Source organism: Pelophylax lessonae (assembly GCF_965119305.1).
Source record: "Pelophylax lessonae genome assembly, chromosome: 2".
Lineage (NCBI taxonomy): Eukaryota > Metazoa > Chordata > Amphibia > Anura > Ranidae > Pelophylax > Pelophylax lessonae.
Genome location: NC_138769.1, coordinates 33,677,645 through 33,701,873, shown reverse-complemented (window position 1 = coordinate 33,701,873; position 24,229 = coordinate 33,677,645). Strand labels below are relative to the sequence as shown.

The window sequence follows — 24,229 nt, the reverse complement described above, 5'->3', positions numbered from 1 at the left end:
TTATGTCCTTTTTTTATTGTTTCTTTTTTTTTTTTTTTTTTTACTAGTAATGGCGGCGATCTGTGATTTTCTTTTGTGGAACTACGACATTGCGGACAGATTGGACCCCAAACTGACATTTTTTACACTTTTTTGGGGGGACCAGTGACTCAGTGCTAAAAATATGCACTGTTACTGTACTAATGACACTGGCAGGGAAGGGGCTAACATTGTGGGTGATCAAGGGGTTAAATGTGAGCCTAGGGGAGTGATTCTAACTGTGGGGGTGGGGGGGGGAGGGCAGGGCTTGTGAAATGACCATAGAGACCTGTGATCCTATATAGAAGGATCACAGGGGCTCTATGATTATTCCAGGGAGAAGAACGGTCAGATGTGTTTACAACAGCTGACCGTCCTTCTCTCTCGGCGGGGAGCAATCGCAGGTGTCAGGCGGCAATCGGAGCCGCCTGCCCCGTGCATCGGCTTCCCCGCTGACGAGCGGGGGCGGGAGTGTGGCGGCGTGCCCTCGCCCCCTAGCTCCCTGCGCGCGACCGACGTATACCTACAGCATAACTGCAGCGGGCGGTCAAAAAGTGGTTAATAAAAATAATAATGGTAATAAAAACCTTCTTCTAATAAGAGACACAATATCAGCAAGAGTTTACAGGTCTCAAAAAGGAATGTAAAAAATAGTAATAATAAATAATACATTATAAATTGATTAAAACCCGTTTTTCCCAGACATCATCGGAAAATTCATTGCTGTGTCCTTCATCTAAGTATTTCTGATGGTTGGATCGTTTATAAAAAAAAGTGAGGGGGTTCACCTATGCCAGTGATGGCAAACCTTGGCACACCAGATGTTTTGGAACTACATTTCCCATGATGCTCAACTACACTGCAGAGTGCAATGATCATCATGGGAAATGTAGTTCCAAAATATCTGGGGTGCCAAGGTTCGCCATCACTGAGTCCTATGCCCAACAGGTTAGTGGGCAACTCACACGCTGATCCGTTCCAAGAGCCGGCTTGGTGGTCTAGGTGCGTCACATCCGGTGACAATCGCTCGTGTCATCGACACTCCACCGAAAGCTAGGAAGCCGTAAGGACTAGTGATCGACCGATACCGTTTTTTAATTGCCGATACCGATATTTTGGTCATCACATATCGGCACTGGTCGATATTTTCTTACATTAAAAATATATATATATATATATATTTTTTTACAGGTACTCTTGAGGAGGGATCTGGGGGACTAAAAGACCCCAAACCCCTCCTCTGCACATAAAAGCATTCAAAACCCCAAGTTTGGCTGTTTTGAATGCTGCCATTTTTTTTAATTTGGCGCCCAGTACCCGGAAGTGATGTCATGACCTCACTTCCGGGTTTTTACATGGACACCTGATCAGAGCCGAAATCGGCTTTGATCGGGTCTTCTCTTCGGCGGCCGTGCAGGATGGTTGCTCGTGGGAGGCGGCAGGAGGAGGGGGGGACGTCCCCTCCCGCTCCTTGTAATGATAGCCGAGCGGCTTCTCAGCCGCATCTGTTGTCATTACAAGACAGCCGACCATCGGCTATGGATGCCTGTATCGGGGTGATGCCTCTAGCTGCAGACATCACTCCGGTACAAGCACTTTCCCGAAATATCGGAAATATCGGTAACCTCCGGGGGCCGATTCCGATATATCGGGGAAAGTGCAGATCGGCCCTCAAAATATCGGCTTTGCCGATAATCGGTCGATCCCTAGTAAGGACGTTAGCTTGAATGGACCCATCCGCCCCTTCCGGTAACGCCCACTCACGTCATTGCCTTTCAGCCCGAAAGCGGAAGGACACCAGTCACTGTAAACCGAACATATCCCTAGACGGCACCGGAAAAGCAGTGTTTTGTCTAAAAACTTGCACGTAAAGGGGAAAAAAAGTAATTGGGAGTGCTGGAGATAATAAAAAATGGATACTAAGATCACATGTCCCATATGCTGGGAAGGCCAGCTGACACTTTCCTGGTGTCAAGATCTAAACATTTAAACTGTACCAAAACTGGAATACAATAATAATTCTAGTGTATGATATACAGGGCTTTTTTTCTTAGAGAATAGGTGCAGGAACTCCCCCCTTCTGAGTCACCCCTTGTCTCCACCCCATACCCACCTTCCAGTACAGCCCCTTTTAGAAAATATAGAACCAAGTATCATTTTGTGGTGCTAAGTCATTTTTATGGACTATGTTAATGATAACAAGAAAAGCAGTAAAATAGATCCCATGCAGCAACAATAGTCCCCTCCGCCCCTCCACCAACAGATCCTCCTCAAAACAATAGACCCCCATCAACAATTGACTCCCTTTAAAAAAAAGTACCAACCAAGCAAAAATAGACCCCCAGCAGCAACAGACCCCTGCCAGCACCAATAGATCCTTCTTATCAAAAGACCCCACCAACAACAATAGCCCCCCCCTCCATGAAAATATCCTCCTCACAACAATGGACCCCCCTCCCCTATCAACAATTGACTCCCTGCAATACCAACCAAGAAAAAATAGACCCCAGCAACAACAGATCTCCCATCAGCCAGCATGAATAGACCCTCCAGCACCCAGCATGAATAGACCCTCCATCAGCCAGCATCAATAGACCCTCCAGCAGTCAACATCAATAGACCTCTCCCTCAATAGTAGATTCCTGCCAGCAACATAGGATCCCCCCCCCTTTATCAGCAATAGACCCCCATGCAAAAATAGATCCCCTTCAGTGACAATAGATCCCTAGAAGAAAGCCTGAATAGACCATCCAGTACACCCCAGGACCCCTTACCATTACATACATTCAGTGCTAGAGGTGCCGGAACTACGTTCCCCCCGCGTTCCCGCTGAAAAAAAGCTCTGATGATTAAAAAAAAAAAAATTTCTTTCTTTTTTTTAAAGGTAAGTTTATTAGTGTAAAACACAAAAGAAACCTACAGGACATATCAATCTGTAATGTAGTAACCCAACTATCAAAAATACAAGAAACACGGAGTCAATCCCTTAGCCACAGCATATAAACATCCCCCCCTTTTTTTTGTTTTGTTTTTTTGTCAGGGGGCAGTGGGCCGCATTGCCTGTGGTTCTGGGCCGCATGCGGCCCCCGGGCCGCAGGTTGGACATGCCTGACATAGACGCAGGTAAAGAATGAAAGTCAATCATTTCTAGCATAGGAGAAATACCAGTAACATTCCATTATATCACAAGAGTCATTGAGCAGGAGAGACCTCCTCCACCATCCATCAACCCACTAGGTGTCCATTATACCCTTCCCCTTCTACATCAAGAGATCCCGAAACCGATGCCACCCAGTCTTGCCACAGTTTATCAAATTGTTTAGGACAACCTCGTGCCAAATATGTTCACTTATACAGTGGTAAGGCATTCTTGATAAGTTCCACCCACACCAGAAGGCTCTGGTTTCTTCCATCGGAGCACTACCATCTTTTTAGCATAAAAGAATAGGATTTGTAACAGGACCTTCTGGGATTGCCTAAGATCCTCCTCTCCCAGATTCCCCAACAAGCATCTATCTGGGGAACAGATATTCGGAAGTGCCAGTTTCTCTTCTATTAACATGCACACCCCTTTCCAAAACTCCTGCACCTTCGGACACTTCCAAACCATATGAAAGAGGTCCCCTATTTCTGCCTGGCATCTCTGCTTATCAGGGGAGCCTGATCATTAGTTAGGCCTGCTCATGTGTTCCATGTTTGATTCATTTGGGCTGAGGGAGTGTCCCCACTGCATCCAATGAAGAGATATGTTGGACAGTGGAGGAAACCCAACCAATGACACACAGGTTTAGATACCATCCCATGGGTTTGGCACAGAATGTGGTGCATCATGGGATAGGGTATAAAAGCCAGGAGCACATGAGGCAGGGGGTCTTTGGGTGGGAAGCCAAGTCCCCAGAAGGAGGGTGATGACTGTCTCTCCTTCTGCTGCTGTGGAAGGTGGTCACAGACGGTCGGCCTGGTGAACCTGGAGTGTGGAGCTGAGCCAGGAGGTCCAGAAAAGCTGACTAATGGAGTTGAAGGCTGAGCAACCTTGGGAGAAACAGTGTCCGTGAGTACCGGGAAGCTTGCCAGGGGTCTGCCCAGGAAGGGGACCACTCCAGTGGAGAGTCAGTGGACAGGTGTCAGCAGACACCGCAAGTGAGAAAGGGGGTGCCGAGTTAGAACCCTGAAGAGTAATTCAAGTAGGAACACTTTATCTATCTTCACTTCAGTGGCAAGGTGAAGCAGCGGCCTTGCCGCATTCTAAAGTCAGTTGTCCTCACCATTGTGAATAGTTGTCAGTTGGAGTATCCCATTCATCCCTTCTCCTATCCCAGTTCTCAATAAAACCACAAAACCAACATCCCCTGGATTGATTGACTGAGCCAAGAACTTTCATTGCTGTTTATCTACTGTCAGTTGCTAAGGGTAACCCAGGGGAATCCACAAAGCGTAATTCTCAGCAGTCCTCTAGGGGGCAGTGCTACATTTCATATTGTGTTTATATACACATTTCACATATCTTTATACATTGTTATTTAGAGACATCGTATGTTAACTGCTTGCCGACCGCCCGTCGCATATATACTGCGGCAGGCTAGCTCAGCTGTGCAAATCGTCGTACCTGTACAGCAGTCCGCGGGAGCGCTCCTGGGGGCAAGCGCGTGCCACCACCGACGTGCTCCTACCCCCACTAGGCAGTGGGGATGCCGATCCATGGGACCAGTGGCCCCGATTGCCGCCGGACACCCACGATCGCTCCCCGCTGAGAGAGAAGAACGGTCTGCTTTTGTAAACAGAGCTGACTGTTCTTCTCTCTGAAATAATCACAGAGCCCCTGTAATTCTTCTATATAGGATGACATGTCTCTATGGTCATTTCACAAGTCCCTCCCCCACAGTTAGAAAACACTCCCCTAGGCTCACAATTAACCCTTTGATCACCCCTGGGTTAGCCCCTTCCCTGTCAGTGTCATTATTACAGCAACAGTGCATATTTTTAGCACTGATTACTGTAGTAATGTCACTGGTCCCCCCAAAAGTGTCAAAGATGTCAGTTAGGGGTCCGATCTGTCCACCGCAATGACGCAGTCCCGCAAAAAATCGCTGATCGCCGCCATTACTAGTAAAAAAAAAAAAAAAAAACCAATAAAAATGACATAAATCTTTCCCGTAGTTAGTAAACGTGATAACTTTTGCGCAACGCAATCAAAATACGCTTATTGCGCTTTTCTTTTTTTTTTTTTTACCAAACCGATGTAGCAGAAAACAAAATGGCCTAAAATGTTAAAAAATTTAGATTTTTTTTCTTTTGGGAATGTTGCAGAATGTGAATTTTTTTCAGAAGTGTCGCTCTTTTTTTTTGTTTATAACGCAAAAAATCAAAATCGCACAGGTGATCAAATACCACCAAAGGAAAGCTCTGTTCGTGGGAAAAAAAGGACATCAATTTTATTTTGGTATAGCATCGCACGACCGCGCAATTGTCCGTAAAGTAACGCAGTGCCGAATCGCAAAATATGGCCTGGTCATTAAGGGGGCAAATCCTTCCGGTCCAGAAGTGGTTAATGTCAATGTTCTGGATATATTTTTCCAAACAAAGTCATCACATGCAATTTTTTGTATGATCACTAGATGGCGCACTCGTATATATTTTTTCAACACATTATATTTCTGGTATTCAGGGATTTCTAAGTGCAGCAATCAGTTGATTTTTAGTCAACGCATCCTTATCCTTTTTTTTTTTCCTGCTTGGGAATTACGGCAGGGGTGCGCCGCTACTCCTACTGACACATGCCATACATTGGTGCCAGTAAAAAAGGTTCAAGTCATTTTCCGGAAGATTTCAACACAATTTGGGAAAAAGTGGTTGGCTTCCCATCATTGGTGGCAGGGCTGGCCCAAGACATTCTGCTGCCTGGGTCCAAGAATGAAATGCTGCTCCCCCCCCCCCAAAAAAAAAACAGCTCACGCCCAACAAAAGGCCCCCATATCCATTATTTTATATAAATATACTGTTATCTTCTTCCATAACTCACGACTGGACCGGTCCACCAAACACCCACTGTCTGTCCTCAGTCCTCCTGTCACTCCTGTGCCAACCTCCCTAGAAGATCCAGCCTGCCCTGCGTGAGATGGGAGTGCGCTGATGTCTGACGTCATTGCGCACACCACGGTCATGCAAGGGACATCCCCTGATGGTACACTCCGCCTCCTCATGAAATAAATAGATCCCACGAGCAACCAAACTGAGGTTGACTGCTGCGAGCGCTCCACTATCTCATAAGTGCATAAACAATATATGCAAAAAATGCTGCGCAATTAACCAGTTGCCGAACGCCAGCCGCAGTTTTACATCGGTCCTTTGACGCTAAATACTGGGGTTATGGCAATTGCCACCGTTCCTCCCGTGGCCCGCTTTAGACACCGCTTTAGACACAGCGGGGGTGCGGCTCGTGCGCAAAATCACGTATTACTACATGGTTTTGCGCAGCCGAGCTGCCCTGCCGCAGTAATACTACGGTGGGTGGTCGGCAGGAGGTTGAAATAAAAATGTTTTTATTTTATTTTTTTTTTACTTTACAGGTACTCTTGTGGAGGGATCTGGGGGTCTAAAAGACCCCAAACCCCTCCTCTGCACTTAAAATCATTCAAACGCCAAGTTTGGCTGTTTTGAATGCTGTCATGTTTTTTAAATTTGGCGCCGAGTACCCGGAAGTGATGTCATGACATCACTTCCGGGTTTTTGCATGGAGACCCGATCAGAGCTGAATGCAGCTTTGATCGGGTCTTGGGCGGCTGTGCAGGCTGGTTGCCCGGGTCTCCCGGTGGCATGGGAGACCAGGGCGAGCCACGGGAGGGGGGGACGTCCCTTCCCTCTCCTTGTAATGACAGCCGAGCGGCTTCTCAGCCACATCGGTTGTCATTACAAGACAGCCGACTGTCGGCGATGGACGCCGGTACCGGGGTGATGCCTCTAGCTGCAGATATCACTCCGGTACAAGAACTTCCCCGAAATATCGGCCAAGGTGGCCGATTCCAATGACATCACTTCCGGGTTTTTGCATGGAGACCTGATCAGAGCCGAATGCGGCTTTGATCGGGTCTTCGGTGGCCGTGCAGGCTGGTTGCCCGGGTCTCCCGGTGGGATGGGAGACCAGGGCGAGCCGTGGGAGGGGGGGGGGAACGTCCCTTCCCACTGCTTGTAATGACAGCCGAGCGGCTTCTCAGCCACATCGGTTGTCATTACAAGACATCCGACCGTCGGCTATGGACGCCGGTACCGGGGTGATGCCTCTAGCTGCAGCCATCACTCCGGTACAAGAACTTCCCCGAAATATTGGCCAAGGTGGCTGATTCCAATATATCGGGTAAAGTGCATATCGGCCCCTGATATACCGACTTTGCCGATAATCGATCGATCCCTAGTTTGCACTACAGGAGTCAGTATGAGATGGGGAAATGTCGCCCGTAACGCGCCGCAAACTGATGACACAAAACTGCTGGGAAAAAAAAAATCTTGGGAGTCAATTTGTCACCCCTCTCCAAGTGCTGCCTGGGTCCAATGGACCCACCGGGACCCATAGTAGGGCCAGCCCTGATTGGTGGCACCCCGTGTCGGCCCTGAGCCCAGGCTTAACAGGTGGGATTGTGGGGCTTAGGAAAATTCCTAGAAGATTTCAACATGTTTTGTGGAAAAACGGACGGACGCAGATAGATTAAAACGTAAAACGCACAAATGAATAAATTTCCCGTCACACATAGGGGGGGGGGGGGGGACCCTGTCTGTCCCATTCCCAATTCTCAACAGCTGATGGAAAAAACTGTTAAGCTGCAGTCGTGTTGGGACAGGCGCGTGGAATGCGGCGTCTTGTATCGCACACACACGCTGTGTCGTCACCCCAGCGTACATCGCACCGTCCCCCCAGTTGGGCAGCCAGCATCCCCTCTGCTGTGCCTGTGGGGTAAGGCAGCGACCCAAGCTGTCTGCCACATGGCACAGAGACTGCCCTGTGTACATGGAGGGAGGAGGAGGAGGGGGAGGAGGAGGAGGAATGTCACTCCTCACACAGTCCTCGCTCGCTCTGCACACAGGGATGGTCACTAGTTATTCCGAGCTGCCAGAAAAGTCCCCACAGAGAGGCCTGATTGTCACCCAGAGGAGCCCCAAATCCGCTGCCTGGAACGATGACACTTGGCAGGTGAGTGGAGACCCTTTAAGCCCCCATATTTGTCTGCTGTGAAGTCTTTATAGGGGTGAATTTATAGAGAAAAAGTTGCATCGCTGTTCAACATGTACATTTTCAATTTTAGGGCTCTTTCATAAGCGCAGTGATTGTTGCCACCCCTCTAAAAGGCGATCAACGGTAAATCGCTTTTCAGATGGGTGATATGTTGCTTCCTCACCGCCTGTTTTAACCCTGAAAATGCCGACCCGTCATGTCGCAAACACTTGCATTGCACGCCGGTGCAATGCAGCCCCATTCACTTGAATGGATTGCTTTTGGTGGCACTACTGTCCCTTCAATGCACATTATGTGTACAGCCCTGAAAGGCTGCATCTGCTTGTTCAGGTGTGCGGTTAAGGGGGGCTGTAAAGCCGAGGCTCAACTACTTGTTATGCCATGCATGCGTACGCACGCACTCGCACGCACTCACATGCACTCACGCGCACACATGCACTCACGCACACATATGCACTCACGTATGCACACTCATGCACACACACACTCGCGTGCGCACACACACGCACTCACGTGCACACACAGGCACTCACACACACATATGCACACACACACACACACACACGCGCACACATACGCACTCACGCACACACATGGACACACGCACAAACACACATATGCACTCGCGCGCACACATACTCACGCGCACTCACACACACACACACACGTGCACACACAGCGCTCACGCACACACACACATATGCATTCACGCATGCATACTCATGCACACACTCGCGCACACATACGCACTCGCACGCACTCACGCACACATATGCACTCGCGCGCACACATGCACACACACACATGCACTCACGCGCACACACATGCACTCACGCGCACAGCCTCGCGCACACACACAGACACTCACGCACACACACACACATATGCACTCGCGCGCACACATGCACAATCATGCACACACACTCGCGCACACATACGCACTCACGCGCACACGCACACACTCATGCACACACATGGACACGCGCACACAAACACTCACACACGCACACACCGGCACTCGCGCACGCACAGGCACTCACGCACACATACACATTTGCACTCACGCGTGCACACATGCAGACTCGCGCACTCATACACAGACATGCATGCGCGCGCACATGATAATAATAATAAAAATGTATTTAATATTTTTATAGGGTTAGGGGTTAATTATTTATGTATTATTACATATTATTCATTTAGTTTTTATTGATTTATTATTTATGATGATTTTTGTCTTTGTTTTACATTTATTTATTCATATATTCTTACCATTTTTATTTTTAAAATGTTTTCATTTGAGCAGAAAATCGTGCAAAAATGCACAAATGGCGCTTTTCCTTTCATTTTTATGGGAATAAAAACACGCCAAAAAGGCTCACATCTGGCCGATTTGAGATACCAAAAAAAGCTCCAGAACTTTTTTGAACTTCAGGTTATTTGGAGTGGAGATGTGAACCAGAGAGAGAATAATTGATTTTTTTTTCTCCTCCAGCGTTTTGGAGCTTCCAGCTACAAAATGCTGAGGGGGTGACCGGGGCTTTAGGGAGAGCATCTCTAATAGAGGGGCACAGACAGCATTGAAATCCCATTGGTTCATCATACCATACTGCACAGACCTCTTGTGTACCCCTCAGGGGTGGGTGTCCAATTAAACCACGGCGCCTTATCCGTCCAATAAAAACCTGACAGCGGTTCTAACCCCTCGCCACTCCCTCCATTATCTAATCTTCCATTTTAATAAATATTTTATTTTTCTTTTCCAGTTGATCTTTTCCAATGGGAGTTATTAATCTCTGGTCAACAACCCATTCAACTAACAGGCCACACACGGGGAAGTGGATTTTGATCGTTAACCATTTCACACAAACCGATGTACCTGTATGTCGGCTTCGGAGAAGTGGTTGTATCGGGATGATATGCAGCTTCAGGCATCACCCCGGCACCGTTCTTTAGAGTCGGCGGTTGGCTTTCAGGAGATAACAACCAATACGGCTCAGCAGCCGCTCGGCCATTATCCTTCCGCGCCTCTGCCTGGGGTCTCTCATCCGAGATATCAGCCGGCACGTCCAACGGGCTGGTTAGAGTCCCGAAAGAAGCCGGATTCAGCTTAGATCGGGTTTACAATCATGTAACCCGGAAACTACGTCACTTCCGGTTTACTCGGCTGCTAATGGCACCGATTTAACCACTTAAGCCCCGGAGGATTTGGCTGCTAAAAGACCAGGGGGTATTTTGCGATTCGGCACTGCGTGACTTTAACGGACAATTGCGCGGCCGTGCGACGCTGTACCTAAACGAATTTGGCGTCCTTTTTTTCCCACAAACAGAGCTTTCTTTTGGTGGTATTTGATCACCTGTGCGATTTTTTGATCATGCGCTATAAACAAAAAAAGAGCGTCAATTTTGCAAAAATAACAATATTTTTCACATTTTTTTTATATGAAATTCCCCCCCAAAAAAATGTAAAAATCAAAATTTTTTAACATTTTCGGCCAATTTGTTTTATGCTACCTATGTTTGGTAAAAAAAATCGCAAAAAGCGTATTTTGATTGGTTTGCGCAAAAGTTATCGCGTTTACTAACAAAGGGAAAGATTTTTGTCATTTTTGTTGTTTTTTTTTTTTAACGCGTAATGGCGGCGATCTGCGATTTTTTTTTTTTTTGCGGTACTGCGACATTGGGGCAGACAGATCGGACCCTTGACTGACATTTTTGACACTTTTGGGGTTACCAGTGACATTTCTACAGTAATCAGTGCTATACATATGCACTGTTACTGTAAAAATACACTGGTAGTGAAGGGGTTAACTTTATTTGGGAGGGAGGGGCTGTGTGTGTCCCTAGGGGCGTGCTTTCTACTGTGATTGGCTGTGGCTTGAGCTGTAAGGACACTGATCAACGGATCTACATAGTAGATCCGTGTGATCAGTGTCTTTACACCGAGGAGAATGACAGGCAGCTTGTTTACACAAGCTGCCTGACTTTCTCCCTCTCCCCCGCCAATCGCAGAGTGGCCGGCGGACATCGGGTCCGCTGGTCACACGCGCGGGGGGGGTCCGTGACCGCGCGGGAGCAGGAGCGCGCCGCCGGCGGCGCGCGCTCGCTCCCCAGACCCTCCCAGGCTAGTGACGTACCGATACGTCACTCTGCCTGTGAGGGGCTGACCGCCGCAGTATATAGCCGTGCGGCAGTCAGCAAGCGGTTAAAAAAAATTTTTTTAAAGCGCCCCGGCGCCGTGATCTCGCTCACCAAAGAAAACGGATACGTAAGTCGCGCCTGCAAATGAAAACGGTGTTCAAACCACACATATGAGGTATCCCCGCAATCTTCAGAGCAATAATTCTAAAAAAATCACTCCTCTGTAACTCTAAACTGGTAACCGGTAATTTTTAAATCCTTGCCTATGGAGCTGTTCATAGTAACGTTTGTTGCCATTCCACGGGTGTGCGCAATTTTAAACCTTAACATGTTAAGTATCTATTTACTCGGCGTGACTTCATCTTCACAATATACAAAAAAATTGGGCTAACTTTACTACTGTTTAGTTTTTTTTTTAATTCAGTGAAATGTATTTCTTCCAAAAATAATTGCGTTTGAAAGACCGCTGCGCAAATACTGCGTGACAAAAATGAAATGAAATTGTCTCTGTCTCAGCACAGCCGGTCACAGAATGTCAACAAACCCTGTAACTAGCTGTTACCAGGCTCTCCTCCTCACACACTGATCCTGTGTGAGGAGGAGATTGCAGTAACAGCTAGTTACCGATCATACAGTGCACAGTAAACACACTGATTCCCCCCCCCCTCCCCCAATAAAGAGGACCTTTCACTGGCCCATCAAAGTACCCGAGTACCTGTCATCGGAGTACCCGAGTACCTGTCATCGGAGTACCCTAGTACCTTTCTGCAACCCATCAGATTACCCGAGTACCTATCTGCAGTCCAATAGATTACCCGAGTACCTCTCTGTAGCCCATCAGATTACCCGAGTACCTCTCTGCAGCCCATCAGAGTACCTGAGTACCTATCTGCAGCCCATCAGAGTACCCAAATACCTATCTGCAGTCCAATAGAGTACCCGAGTACCTCTCTGTAGCCCATCAGAGTACCCGAGTACCTATCTGCAGTCCAATAGAGTACCTGAGTACCTCTCTGCAGACCATGTGAGTACCTGTCTTCAGCCCAGAGTGCCCGAGTACATATCTGCAGCCCATCAGATTACCCGAGTACCTGTCTCTAGCCCATCAGATTACCCAATTACCTATCTGCAGCCCATCAGAGTACCTGAGTACCTATCTGCAGACCATTTGAGTACCTGTCTTCAGCCCAGAGTGCCTGAGTACATATCTGCAGCCCATCATATTACCGGAGTACCTGTCTCTAGCCCATCAGAGTACCCGAGTACCTTTCTGAAGCCGATTAGTGTAGCGGAGTACCTGTCTGCAGCCCATCAGAGTACCTATCTGCAGCTCATCAGAGTACCTGAGTACCTATCTGCAGCCCATGCCTCCTAAATTATGTGTTGGGGTGTTTGCTTTCCAAAATGGGCATTTCCATTGTCCCGGTGTTCCAGGGCCTTCAAAAGTGTGATTGGTTGTAATGAAATTAGATGTGAAATTTATGCTCCTAGAACACCTGACGGTGCTCCTTGCATCAGAGCGGTCCGGGGGGCAATTGCCCCCCTGCCCCCTGGTCTAGTCCTCCCCTGAACCATGCCTGGCCAGTGACAATCTGTGAAACTGATTTACTGTAATTTTATATTTAGTCCACACGATGGGTTCTGGTAATTTATAGAACTGAGAGAGGGTGGGGGTTCAGACACCAGGGGACATTCAGAGAGATTGCTGCCCTGGGGAAATTCTCCCATCTCAGAGCAGCCCCCCAAGCTTGGATGGTAGTGAGCATTGGAGGAGTCAAATTATAGGGGGCCTCTAAATAAAATAAATTTGAGAGTTTCCAGGGAGTTTACTACAGCCGCATCCAGCTAGGTGGAAGGGTTGTTTAGGTCTGGACTCAACCACCACGCGGCTGTGACCAGCTGGGTGGCTATTATTACAGGGACGCATGAGAGTGGTCAGTTTATACCCAGGATTTTTTGGCCCTCTTAGAAAGGAAGAGAATATTTGGTTGAGTCTTGCAAAAAATGATTTAAGGATACATTGGGGGGGGATGTCTAAACAAATACGCAAGTTTTGGGAGAATTTTCATTTTCACCAGATTAATGCGCCCCAATAGAGATCATGGTAGGGATTCCCATGCCTTCAACTTCAGCTGCACATCCCCCAAAACCGGGGTCAAATTGAATGAAAGAAATTCAGAAGCCTGGCGAGAAATCACCACTCCCAAGTACTTCAAGTTTTCATAAAAGGGTTTCATAATCTTTCGGAAACCGTAAGGATTTGGTCCAATTAACTTTAAGGCCAGTAACAGATGAGAACGAGTAATAATTGTAAGGCACCTTGCAGGTTAGGTCCAGCATCATTTAGAAACCGTAGACGGTCATCCGCGTACAGTGCTACCCTCTCCTCCAGCCAGCCAATTCTCAGCCCTTTGATATTCGGAGAAGTGGGGAGGGCCTCAGCTAGGCTCTATAGCGATGGCAAAGAGAGCCGGAGATAGAGGACAGCCCTGCCAGGTACCCCCGGATAAGGAAAAAGGGAGTGACAGGCCTCCCCCCAATCTGACCGCAGAGGTGGGGTGCCTAATATAAAGTCTGTAACCATTCAATGAAGACTAATGGGAAACCCATTCTGCGGAGCACTTGCCACAAAAAGGGCCATTCGACAGTGTCAAAAGCCTTTTCTATGTCTAATGTGGCCACAACCCGAGAATTTTCATTAAGATGTGAAGCATGAATGGTAGTTTAAGTTCACATATATGGCTCTGCAGCCATGAACCCGGTTTGATCCAGATCGACGATTGTGAGTAGCATGGGCTATAAACGTCTGGTAATGAGTTTTGTCAAAATCTTAAAGTCGCCATTTAAAAGGGCAATGGGCCTGTAGGAGGCACAAGACGCAGGGGTATCAAACTGGTGGCCCTCCTGATGTTGCAGGAACTACATGTCCCATCATGCCTCGGCGTGTGGGAGTCATGCTTGTAAATGTCAGCCTTGCAATGCCTCATGGGACTTGTAGTTCCACAACAACTGGAGGGCCGCCAGTAAGAGGATGGATCTTTTGGTGATTTATAAATTAAGACTACATGAGCATGACTCATGGAGTCAGGCAGGGCCCCCTCAGACAGAAAGTGAGAATACAAGGAAGCCAAGAATGGAGCAAGGAGCATGGGCCTTGTAGAATTTAATGGGAAGGCCATCTGGTCCCGGTGACTTCCCGGCAGGGAAGGATCCAATGGTTAAGAGAACCCCCCCCCCCAGGTGTTATGGGGTGTACTAGGGCCTCCCGCTCCGCGTCCGATAGCCAACCAAGTGCCGGTGGAAAGCCTCTAGGATATTAGCCAGTGAACAGACTAAATCCCCCAATGGGGTAGGTAATTTAGGGATCAAAGTAAGGGGCTGCTCATGGTGGGCCATCATGGCTAACAGGCGGCCATTGTGGTCCCCCTGTTCAAAAAATCTCTGTTTGTTTCTTTAAAGATCCATCCTCGTGACCTCAGTTATGTTAAGGTGTAAGGCTCATTTAGCATGAAGTAAAGCATCGAAATTAGCCTCCAAAGAATCAGCCGCATATTGAGCTGCATGCTCATCTATTGAGGCCTGTAAGGCATTAGTAGTGGCCTGTTGATCCATGCAGACCGCCTTTATAGCAGAAATATACTGATCTCGGGTAAATGCCGTAAAGGCATCCCATGTATTTGCTGTAATGGAGGACTCCACATTAGTCTCCCAGTATTCTGTGGGAATAGGTGGAATTTTGTCACCCACCTCCGGGTGAGACCCAATGTGGTCCCAGTCTTCACAAGCCTGTGTTACAGGAATGAGGAAGACAAAAGCGTAAGGGCCAAAGGGGCATGATCAGATAACCCACTAGGCAGGTACACTGCATCCACAGCATCTGCCAAAACAGCGGGATTAGCAAAAGCTAAGTCAATACGGTAGGCAGTCTTTTATGAGGTTGAGAAACAGGAATAAGATCTGATTAGAGGATTTTTCCATCGCCAAACCTGAGCCCAGGCAAGAAGATCCATGGAGAAATGCCTAGGGGATTGGTCTATCCAGAGTGGGATCAAGTATGGCATTAAAATCTTCCCCAATTAATATTTTGGCTGGGCCATAAGGGGTGATCTTCTCCTGCAAGCTATACAGTAGCACACTTGAGAAGTGGGGAAGGACGTAAACAGTGCCAATAATATATCTCTGACCCCACAACATTAAAACAACCATGAGATATTTGCCTTGAGGGTCCGTATGAATATGTTCAACCACACAAGGCAATGATTTGCTAATTAATATTGAGACCCCCCTAGCAAACGTAGAATAGGAGGCGTGAAACACCTTCTAGATCCATGGTTTCTTGAGCGCCAACAATTTGCTGCCCGTGAGATGTGTTTCTTGCAAAAGCACTATGTGTGGGGAATGAGTTTTTAAATAGTGAAAAAATAACTCTTTCTTACATTTTGAGTTGAGGCCACGGATATTCCACGACCGGATGGAGATCCTGCCTCACCACGCGGTGCCATTGGAATGGTAGGAGACATGGTGCCGAGACATTAAGTAGTGGTACAGTATACTGCAATGCAAGGGCAGCAAACATCTAAGGAGACCTACCATAGGAGCATAGCATAAACTCAACTTATACGAACATAAAACAAATAAATCATACCCAACGGGCGCTAGAGCGCCCACCCTGTCCTTGTCTAACACCATCCACAATAAACAAGGAGGGCTTGAACCCAAAAACAAAAAAAGTTAGGCAGCAGTAAAGTACTTTGTCCTATTTGCCAAAAGTGTGACTATTCCCACTCTTGGCAAATAGGACTTTGTCCTATTTGCCAAGAGTGGGAATAGTCCCTCGGAATGACACATGCGGCAAAAAAAATATATATATTTCCCCCGGGAGGCGAGGTAGATCGCCCTTTTAACTCACACCGCAAAAATAAAGTTCCAAGGCAGAAGAATAGTACTGAAAAGAAGTGACTAGGTGTAGTTTGTGGAAGTTCTACTGGAGCTCCAGGAGGATCGCCAAGTAGTACCTTAGAGAGGATAGAGAAGACGAAAAAGAAACCCCCCCCCCCCTCCCCTCATGGGATGGGATTGTATGCATTCAGAAGAAATTGAAAAAAAAAAAAAAAAAGGAGTCCTAAACCACTGCCATAAAACAGGAGGCAAAAACCAGTAAAACTTAGCAGATTACGGCGAACTCGACCAAGAGGTGAAGGATAATTGTTGAATCCCGAAAGATCTCCTAACAGGTGTCAAGCCAGTCGAGGCAGCAGTAGGAGTGTCAAAGAAATCTTCATCCGTGATGTGCATTTTGCTAGGGTAGAGAAGACTTAAGCGGATACCATTTTCTCTGAGCCTCTTGCGCACCTCTGTGAAGGACTTGCGACGTTGTTGAACCTCCTGGGAGTAATCTAGAAAGAAGAGTAGCTTGGTATTTTCAAATGGTGTATCCTATTTGGCCCGAGTGGCCGCCAGGACACGATCACGGTCCTGGAAGTTTAAAAGACGGAGAAGAAAGGGCCTAGGGGGGCCCCAGTTTAGGTCGTACTAATGGGACCCTGTGCGCCCGCTCCACCACGAAGGTGAGTGGCATGTTGACAAGGCCGAAGGGTAGTCAGGAGGTATACAGCAAACTCTGCTGGCTAAAGCCCCGCACACACGTACCGATTGTTGGCCGTAAATATTCGGCCGACGACCGATCGGCCGATTGTAGGCTTGTTAGTATGATGCTTCCGACAGCCGACAGCTCATTTTCGGCCGAACAAAATCTGTCGTGCAAGCATTAAAATTTTTGTTGGCCAACACCAGAACGGCCGATTTGTTCGCCAGTCAGTACAGATTTCGGCCGACAGACAGCCGATTAGCAAGACTGGGCATGCTCAGAAAAGAAAAAAGACAAGGAAAGTTAACCATCACATGACATCACTTCTGCAGTCGGCTGTTGTTGGCCGACAAAATTCGTGTGCAGTCTTTTGCAGTTTTCAACAGACACGACAGCCCTGGACAAAAGACGGCCGATCGTTCGGCCGACGATCGGTACGTGTGTACGAGGCTTTAGACTCTTCAGTCCGCTCTGGCAGACCCAGGATGCGAATGTTGTTTCTTGTAAGGCAGTTCTCTGTATCTATGGCACGCTCCTGTAGGGCTCTCACTTGCAGCTATAGGGCACGCAATTCTCTGGAGTCTGATCTGGTCGAGTCCTCCAATGTGGAGACCGTGGATCGAAACTTGTCCAAATCCTAGCAGATTAAGCTGATATCTGTGGCCAGGAAATCAATCTTCTCTGTCGGGGTCTCCTTGAAGGCCGTTATTGCAGCCAGGATGTCCACACCTAAAGGAAAATCATCAGCTGAGGAGGTGGAGAAGGTCTGGCTGCCATTGTCAGTTTTGCCGTCCTCGTGGGAAAGATGGACACCCCTGGAGAGGGGCGAGGAGCTGGCTTCCCTGATCTTGTGGACTGTGTCTGGTGCTGGGACATTGGCACTAAACCAGAAGGCTGACAGGGTTCCTGCGAGGTAGGAGCACCAGCTAGGACCTATGGCAGGGTGAAACGAGCGCTGGGGGGGTCAGGATGAAGGGATTAGGATTGGAGCTCCGGCGCCTTGCGTCTGGTTCGTTTACATCCCATGCATGCGCCCTGACCAGCCAAGTTTTGACCCTTGTATGGGCAGGCTGATTGTACCCAAGCTGGTCCATCGATCGAATTGGGTATAGCCAGCATGTCGGATTTCTTGCATGCGATTATTGCCACCAGCAGTTATAGCCGCTAGCCAGGGCCTTCTTTATTACTGATTGGGCCCATGGTAAACATTTACCCAAATTCACGAATCAACTATTTACGGGTATCGCGGGCTCATGGGGCAGCTGCTCTGGGCCCCACAACAATAAATGGGCCCAGGGCAGCTGCCCCCTTTCGCCCTGTATTAAAGACAACCCTGCCGCTAGCAATAATCACTGTGTTCTCCCGGCCAAGACGGCACCCCATGCTGGAAGAACACAACCCCACTCCACAGCAGGTCCTTCTTCTTCTTGCTGATCCCAGTGTTCTGTCGAATAATGCATCCCGTCGCATAATGCCAGCTACGATCTGCGCATGTGCAGTTCGTAACGTCACTCCAGCCTTATTGATCAGCTGGCGTGACATCAACACTGCATGTGCAGATCGTTGAAGGCATTATCCAATGATCTGCAAAGCGCGGAGGGAGAATCTTAACTGTCAGATTCTGCCTCACTCTCTATGCGCATGCGCGAGACTGGAGGGATGGAATTGGCCCTGCAACACACCCAAATCCGCACTGCAAGATCCGCCCTGCAACACAACCAAATTTGCCCAACAGCAATAATATTCCACCTGTGACTCTGCCTATGACGTCGCTCAAATCTCGTGCATGCGCCAAGAGAGCGAGGCAGAATCTGACAATTAGATTCTCCCTCCACAGTTTGCAGATCTTCGGATAATGCCTCCGATGATCTGCACATGCGCAGTGTTGAATTCATGCGAGTTAATCAATAGATGAGCTGGAGTGAGGTTATGTACTGAACGTGCGCAGATCTCGTCGGAGGCATTATCCAGCAGGATTCATTATTCGACAGAACACCGGCACCCTGAATGCGGTCAAGTGATCGGCCCCGCTGCTGGCCTAGGTGAGCCGGCTCCTGAACTTCATGCAGAGAGTGATTCTTGGGTCACTGTTAAGCTCTGTTTATTCTACACAATTGTGAATGCGTTTAACAATTTCGTTTTTAATTTGATTAAAGTACCCACAATGCACTGGGTTGGTGCACTGTTGTTGGTTTTATTTTGTTGCTAGTGCTGGCGGTTGTTTCCAAGTCAATAGGCAGAGCTGCACGACCCGCGTGGTGTACTCATTTATTTAGTGGCCTTCGCTCTCTTTTTTTTTTTTTGGACGTCTTCCAGCTGCTTTAATTATTCGTCTAAAACAAAGGTTCTATTGCGCACCTGATAACTTACACCGACCAGACATAACAATATGACCACTGACAGGTTAACCACTTCAGCCCCGGAAGATTTACCCCCCTTCATGACTAGGCCATTTTTTGCGATACGGCTCTGCGTTACTTTAACTGACAATTGCACCGTCGTGCGACCCAAATAAAATGGATGTCCTTTTCCTCACAAATAGTTTTCTTTTGGAGGTATTTGATCACCTCTGTTGTTTATTTTTTGCGTATATAAACAAAAAATGGCAGACAATATTGAAAAACAAAAAACTATATTACTTTCTGCTATAAAACATTCCCAATAAAAAAAACGAATTTCTTCATCAGTGTAGGCCAATATGTATTCTGCTACATACTTTTGGTAAAAAAAATCCTGATAAGCGTATGCTGATTGCTTTACGCAAAAGCTATAGCATCTAAAAACTGTGGAATATATTGGTCATTTTATTTATTTTTTATTTTTTTTACTAGCAATGGTGGCGATCAGCGATATTAAGTCTCCGTTCACATTAGGTCGCTCCGACTTAGGGTGCGACCTGTGAAGTTGCGTGCAGCGCGACTTCGGCACGACTTGCACGGGCTTCACATAATGGAAGTCAATGCAAGTCGCCTCCAGGTCGCCCCGAAGTAGTACAGGACCCTTTTTCTAAGTCGGAGCAACTTGTGTCGCTCCTATTAGAACGGGTCCTGTACTACACAATGGGAGCGTGAGGACCGCGACTTGTCAGGCTGACCAAGTCACGGTCCAAGTCGTACTAGTGTGAATGCTGTCTTAGTGGGACTGCAACCTTGTGGTGGACAAATCTGGCACTAAGTGACACTTTATGGGGAAAAGTAACACCAATACAGTGATCAGTGCTAAATAATAATTGCACGGTCACTGTACTAATGACAATGGCAAGGAAGGGGTTAACATCAGGGACAATCAAGGGGTTAAATGTTCCTGGGGAGTGCTTTCTAACTGTGTGGGGGAGGTGCTTCAACTGTGGGAAGAGCGAGATCTGTGCTCCTGCTTAGCAGAAACACAAGATCTCCATCTTCCCCCTCTGACAGAACAGCGATCTGCCTTGTTGCGTGTGTTACGTAGGCAGACCACCGTTCCGCCCTTCTCAGAACGATGGTCAGGTTCCCGGCAGACATTGGCTCCTGCTGTGTCCAATAACAGCGGTAGATGATCGCCGGTGGTGCGCATGCGCACCCCAGACCTATTTCATGAAATGATATACCTGTACGTGATTTCGCACAATAGAGCCGCCGCCCCTCAGTACATGTACGTAGGGAGGTCAGCAAGTGGTTAAAGTGGTTCTAAAGATTCAAGTTTTTTTTTATAGGGTTGTACGAGTACTGATACTTTCGGTCAAGTACTCGTCGATGCAGAGTACCGATACTTTGCAGTGCAATTTGCGCCAATATAAAATGGGCGCAAATCCCACTGCAAAGAATCGCATTTGATTGGAACAGGAATAAGATGCGATTCTTGCCTGAATCACATGCGATTTCCCCACCGCTCCTGTGTGTTTTTGTATGGAAAAGGGAAAAGCGCCATCTAGTGGGCAGTTTATTAAAAATGGTATAACTCGCGTTAAAAAAATGTCTGGTCAAATGGAAAATCTGCATAGGTGCCCCGGTCCTGCCGATGATAGAAAATCATGGCCGCTGGAGGTGCTCACAGGGCTGGAGAATTTCCGGGACCCCTGTGGATATAGGGAGGAGGTGATGTCAGCTTAGGGGCAGGCACCTTTACATCTCCTCCAATCCAGTGGCCGTGATTTGTTATCATCGGTAGGACCGGGACACCTATGCTGGTTTTGCATTTGACCAGACGTACTTAACCACTCCTGCATCGGAAGGATTTGCCCCCTTAATGACCAGGCCATTTTTTGCGATTCGGCACTGCGTTACTTTAATGGAAAATTGCGCGCTCGTGCGACGCTGTACCCAATTAAAATCAATGTCCTTTTTTTCCCACAAATAGAGCTTTCTTTTGGTGGTGTTTGATCACTTCTGTGTTTTTTTTTGTTTTTTTTTTCATTTTTTTTGCGCTATAAACAAAAAAAGAGCAACAATTCGGAAAAAAAAACAACAATAATTTTCACTTTCTGCTGTATAACATTCCCAAAAAAAAATTAAATTTTTAACATTTTAGGCCAATTTGTTTTCTGCTACATATTTTTGGTAAAAAACAAATTGCAATAAGCGTATTTTGATTGGTTTGCGCAAAAGTTATCGCGTCTACTAACTACGGAAATATTTATGTCATTTTTATTGTTTTTTTTTTTTTTTTACTAGTAATGGCGGTGATCTGCAATTTTTTGCGGGACTGCGACATTGCGGCGGACAGATTGGACCCCTAACTGACATTTTTGACACTTTTGGGGGTACCAGTGACATTACTACAGTAATCAGTACTAAAAATATGCACGGTTACAGTAATAATGACACTGGCAGGGAAGGATTAAATGTGAGCCTAGGGGAGTGATTCTAAGTGTATGGGGGATGGGCTTTTGAAATGATCACAGAGATCCTATAAAGAGCTCTGTGATCATTCCAGAGAGAAGAACAGTCAGATGTGTTTACAACAGCTGACCGTTCTTCTCTGTCAGCGGGGAGCGATCGCGGGTGGCAGGCGGCTACCTACGTCGGTTCATGCAGGAGGGGCTGCTTGCCGCAGTAAAACTGCTGCGGGCGGTCCGGAAGCAGTTAATATGAGTTTTAAGATTTTTATTAAACTGCCCAGTAGATGGCGCCTCTCTTTCTATACACACACCATTCATTTTGTATTGACGCAAATCTCAACGCAAAGTATCGGTTTTTGGTATCGGGAGCATTTTCACCAGTACGGGTACTGGTGAAAATGCTTGGTATTGGTGCTTTCCTAGTTTTTTTTTTTTTTCTGCTATGCTTTCTATGCATGATGGTAAAAAAATGTTTGTGTTTAGCAGCCCCCCTTATACTTACCTGAACCCCACCTCAATCCAGGGAGGAGCATTAGAGCAGCGGCTCTCCCGAGTCTCTCTCCTCATTGTCTCACGCAACAGCAGGAGCCATTGACGGCTCTTGCTGCTGTCAGTCACAGCCAGTGAGCCAATGCAGGGAGAGAGCAGGGGGTGGGGCTGAGCCATGCTCCTGTGTGAATGGACACACAGAGCGCGGCTCTAGAGCGAGCCTGCTCGCATGCCCCCATAGCAAGAGCCTTGCTATTGGGGGGCACTCAGCAGGTGGGAGGAGCCAGGACTGCCGGCGAGGGACAAAAAAAGAAGAGGATCGGGCTGCTCTGTGCAAAACCATTGCACAGAGCAGGTAATTATAATATAAATGTAACACCCTCTAGTGTGTGATACTAGTAGTGGCAGTGCAAGAAAATTTACTCTCATGCTTAACCACTTAAGCCCCAGCCCTATTTCGGACACTTTTTGTTTACAAGTTAAAACCAGTATTTTTTCCTAGAAAACTACTTAGAACCCCCAAACATTATATATATTTTTAGCAAAGACTCTTGCATTTCACTGCATTTAAAAAATACTATGGGATGGCGACAAACTACGGCCAATAGAGATCTGAATAGGCGACGTTTTAAATTTTTTTAACGGTTACCAGTTTAGAGGTAGAGTTTAGCTCTTTTTTTTTTAATTATTGCCCACGCTCTGGCGATCGCGGCGATACCTCACATGTGTGGTTTGAACAGCGATTTCATTCTCGGCTTGACTAACGGTGACGGGGCGGCTAAAATTTATTTATTTTTTTTCCTATTTATTTTATTTTATTTTTTTTTTACTTTATTACAGGTTTTTAAAAAAAAAAAATAAAAAATCTGATCACTTTTATTGCTGTCACAAGCAATGTAAACATCCCTTGTGACACCAATATGTAGTGACAGGTACTCTTTATTGAGGGATCGAGGGTCTAAAAGACCCTAGACCCCTCCACTACACTTCCATGTATGCAAAACGCCGAAAAACGGCGATTTTGCATACAGCAGTTTTTTAAATTTGCCGCCTTTTCAGCACAGTAACCCGGAAGTGACGAAGTCATGGACACCGCCTCCGGGTTACGTCATCGGAGACCCGATCAAAGCCGTTTCCGGCATTGATCGGGACTCCATCCAGCCAGCCGGCTGGGTGCTCGGGGCTCCCGGTGGGACGGGAGCCCCGAGCAAAGTCACGGAAGGCGGCGGAAGGGGGGGCGTCCCCTCCCGCTCACCCGGGTAACGATCGTGCGGCTCCCGGGCCGCATCGGTCGTTACCGACGGAAAGCCGACCATCGGCTGTAAACCACAGTACCGGGATGGTGTCTCTAGCTAGAGGCATCATCCCGGTATACTACCGCAAAGTTTGCCGATGTAGTCCTACGTCACTTTGCGGTAAGTGGTTAAAGCTTTTGAGTCCTAATTGGGTCAGGTTTTACTAGAGTTCAGGGCTGGGTGACTCATCCTGCTTCTGGGACATTGGAGAATGTTCTAGAGCTAGTGGGCGGAGGCTAGGAGGGGCTGCTATGAATATTTATGGATCCTCAGCCAATCCCCACGTGTGGGCTAGCAGGGGACTGAGAAACTCCCACAAATAGAAATAGGCCATGCCAGCAGGGAGTCGGTGAAAGATGGAGATGAACTGCTGAGGAGAGGCTGTCGGTGGCCCTTCAGGAAACCCCTAGACTAGAGTTTTGCAGTCAGGAAGGACTGAGGGAAGAGTTTCGCCAGTCAGGAAGGGTTGGGGAAAGACTTTTGCCAGTTAGGAAGGACTGGGGAAGCAAGCAGCCAGGTGGGCTGGTATCTTCTGCGGAGGTAGAACTGGGCTCAGGGTCTACAGAAGGCAGAAGGAGAGGCTGTTCACTGATGCAGAATTAACATTAAAGATTGTTCCCCTGGAGTGAGCAGCAGGAGTTATACCTGTGAACCAAGTT

The 24,229-nt window shown here is 47.5% G+C and overlaps 1 protein-coding gene across 2 annotated transcripts in view; it reads left to right on the top strand.

Moving 5' to 3' along the window:
* B4GALT4 (beta-1,4-galactosyltransferase 4) overlaps positions 1-24,229 on the top strand; it is a 146,853-nt gene that overhangs the window by 23,916 nt on the left and 98,708 nt on the right. Inside the window, exon 1 of one of the 2 annotated variants that reach the window (XM_082244602.1) lies at positions 8,122-8,200. The exons of the other annotated variant lie outside the window; for it this stretch is intronic. The gene's annotated coding sequence lies outside the window, so the exon portion shown is untranslated. Of the gene's footprint in view, positions 1-8,121; positions 8,201-24,229 lie in introns of those variants that run through there. 2 annotated transcript variants of the gene reach the window in all.